This window comes from Belonocnema kinseyi, chromosome 3, assembly GCF_010883055.1.
Source record: "Belonocnema kinseyi isolate 2016_QV_RU_SX_M_011 chromosome 3, B_treatae_v1, whole genome shotgun sequence".
Classification (NCBI taxonomy): Eukaryota; Metazoa; Arthropoda; class Insecta; order Hymenoptera; family Cynipidae; genus Belonocnema; species Belonocnema kinseyi.
The window spans coordinates 95,263,090-95,266,286 of NC_046659.1; the positions used below are offsets into that span (position 1 = coordinate 95,263,090).

The window sequence follows — 3,197 nt, forward strand, 5'->3', positions numbered from 1 at the left end:
ATTTACAAAAAAAGTTCTTAGGTTCAAAAAAACATTCAGTGAACTGAAAAACTGTGGTCGGTAATATAGGTATTTAGCTGTGTCACATGCCCTTAAGAAAAAAATCGAAAACTTGTCGAAAAAGGAAAATGGGAAACATTTAGTTAAAATTCTCGATTTTCGGTATTTCATCAGATTTGTTAATTTAAGTATGAAAAGGGAGGATTATGTAAAAAAGAGGGCAGGCTATGATCACTAAAGTATTAATTTTTTAAATGTGCAAAATTATAAATGTTTTCCATTGTCCACTAAAAATGGAGATATGTTATAAAAGTATTCACTAATGTCATTTAAATGTGGAAATTCACGCATATTTAAATTAAAAATCGGATTCACGGAGCAGGAACGTTAAAAAAGACCGATGCAGAAATGAGTAGACACGGAGAGTAGATTGACATGTTACAAACAAAATAAAAGTACTTGTCAATGAATGAGGACATTGATAAATGTGGTATGCGGTGTGCTGTGGAAACGCTCCCTCTGTAATTACTTTTCTGCATATACATTCAACACCTACAAACCATGTGTGAGCCGAACGTCGTTTTCATGCATACACATAACGCCATTCACTGGTAGATTTCTATTTCGCGTGCGATTAAAAGAGCCCAATTCAACGTGTCGGGTGTTCAAGGAATAACTCAAATTACTGATACGTTTATTTCAAACGAGAAGATTAATATTTCAATAAATGGAAGTTATTTGTTCTCTATTAGTATATTAATTATTGATTTATTTCGCAATTAATCTCTACAGATTCCAATCCTTTTTTAATACCTTCAGCTCTCCAAATTAACATTATATTTTTTCAACTAATTTGTTCTCCTTTATGGATTTATTTTTAGGCTCATTTGTAACTTTATGAGGACAAAGGTTTCTTAAATGGAACCTAAAGAAACTTGTTATACGCCATTTATTTATTTTTGCTCTTGTGGTAGAAAGTCACTGAATATTATTGGTCTAAACGCATTATATAATAAATAAACTGACAGTATGATATAGTAATTGATACAGTAGGTAATATACAGGAAAGGAAACGTGCAGCTAAACGAGCGATATTTACCCTTGATATAGCTATATATTTTCTTAGAATCGAACAAATATTATTGATAAAACTATTAATATTTTGGAATTTGCAACCAAATTTAGTGTAAGTATTATTACTAATGAATTAAACAAATTAATCGTTAAACAAATCAATAGGATTAATTTTCACAAAGGTTTGAAGTTTATAACTGATTAAGAATTATTTTATTTCTCTCGATTTCTTACTAGTAACTGAAAATTTGAACTTGGAGTTTAGATTTTGTATAACATCTGCAACTCAGTGGCGTACCAAACGAGGGTGAAAGACGGTTTTTAACCCCCTTCCCCACCGTTTTGATGATGGAAGAGGCATATTTACATATTTTATCGTAACTGTCCTACAAATATTAATTTTATTGGGAATCTTAACCTAATGAAATCATAATAAACATTAGTACTCTGAAATTGTACTGTTAATATAATCAACATCAACCCGTTCCACCGGAATTTTGATACTGATTGGGGGTTTAAATAGAAAAAACTCGGTTTTCGAAAGAATGAAAAATAATAGGTACTTGTTATTAACTTTTTGTAAATTAAAGTTCAGTCACCTTTTAAAGGAATGTTTAAGGAATAATTTCTACAAAACGACTTCTAATTTTGAACCTCCCCCCTCCCCCAACCCTCTTGTATTGCGCCCGTAAATAACCCCAACAGTGAAAAATTGCAGTTTTATTTCACATCCATGCTAATGATGGTATTTTGATAATTTTTTTAACACCAATTGTTTAAATTCAATAAGTCACAAGTTGCCAAGTATGTTAATAAACTTCTAACTGATAACACAACTATTATTTGTTTAAACATCTTTTTCGCTTGTAAATCGTGGAAAGTTGTTATTTTTCGGGTTAAATGATAAAGTTGAATTCTAGTTTTTCGAATTTTTTACACTATGTTGCTTATAATTTAGTATGTTCTTGTATCAACTAAATCCATATGACAAAATAACTATCTGTAAACTAGCTGCAAAAATTGTTTGAAAACGATTATTGTTTAGACAATTAATTAATATATAAGTTCTGAGATAAGAAAAAACTACATAATAAGGGAAATAATGCAACAGATTGGAAAAAAACTTCAATTTTCTCCACCTTTTCTATGAAAAGGCGCAAGTGAATTTGTAAACTGTCTTTTACAAAGAAAATCACTCTTAACATTCATTAACTCTATCATTAGATCAAGAAAATAGTAACTTTTCATGATCTGTTGAAAAAAACTGTTTAAACAAATTAATATATTAATATATACTTCCAACATTTGTTAGTTGAGTCATTAATTCCAGAAAATAATAGCTTTTTACGTCTTAAACAGCTCAAAATGTGTAAGCAATTGTCAAATAATTCAAACAATACATTTTACTTGTTACATTTATAAACTTTAAGAACTGCACAATGCGTCTGGATAAACAATAACTATTCACGATTTACAAAAAAAATGCTCCAGTCAATAATGATTCATTCCTAAAATATACAAATATACAATCATTTTCATTTTCATTTTCAGTGTTTAAAAAATAAATAAAATGACTCAACTCTTATGCTGGAAGCGTTTCTTTTAGTCCGATTTTAGTTGGGATGGTTGAAAATGAAGCGTTTAGAGTTGAAATACAAAATAAAACTTGCTATGTTACAATTTTCCTTTTTTTTGATATTAGTGGTTAAAAAATAAGAATATTTTGGCTGATTTTTCTAATTTTATAACCACTGTTGTCAAAAAGCGAAAAAGAAAATATACAACATTTTATTTCAATTATTGTACATATCCAGAGCTTTAATTCGAACAATTCTCGTAGAAAATCGAAGTAAAATCAAAGATTTCAGCATATGGATCTATATTAACAAGTTTTCCTTATAATTCTTATTTTTTTAACCCTAAATATCTGAATCCTTTCTCCTTTCCCCCTAAACGATTGTTTACTAAACTGTAGAACTTAAATTGGACACAAAACGTATCATATACAAAATTCGCAGGGCCAGTATGTACAGTCTGTCAAGTTAAAGCGTGGGTGGCTTTACTCGCAGTCGGTAAGGTGTATCGACATGATTTTGGTGTCAAAATATTAAGAAGAGCTCCCT

The 3,197-nt window shown here is 29.5% G+C and overlaps 1 protein-coding gene across 1 annotated transcript in view; it reads right to left on the minus strand.

The window, feature by feature from the left end:
• LOC117169071 (lachesin-like) overlaps positions 1-3,197 on the minus strand; it is a 388,598-nt gene that overhangs the window by 78,915 nt on the left and 306,486 nt on the right. The gene's annotated exons all lie outside the window — the stretch shown is intronic.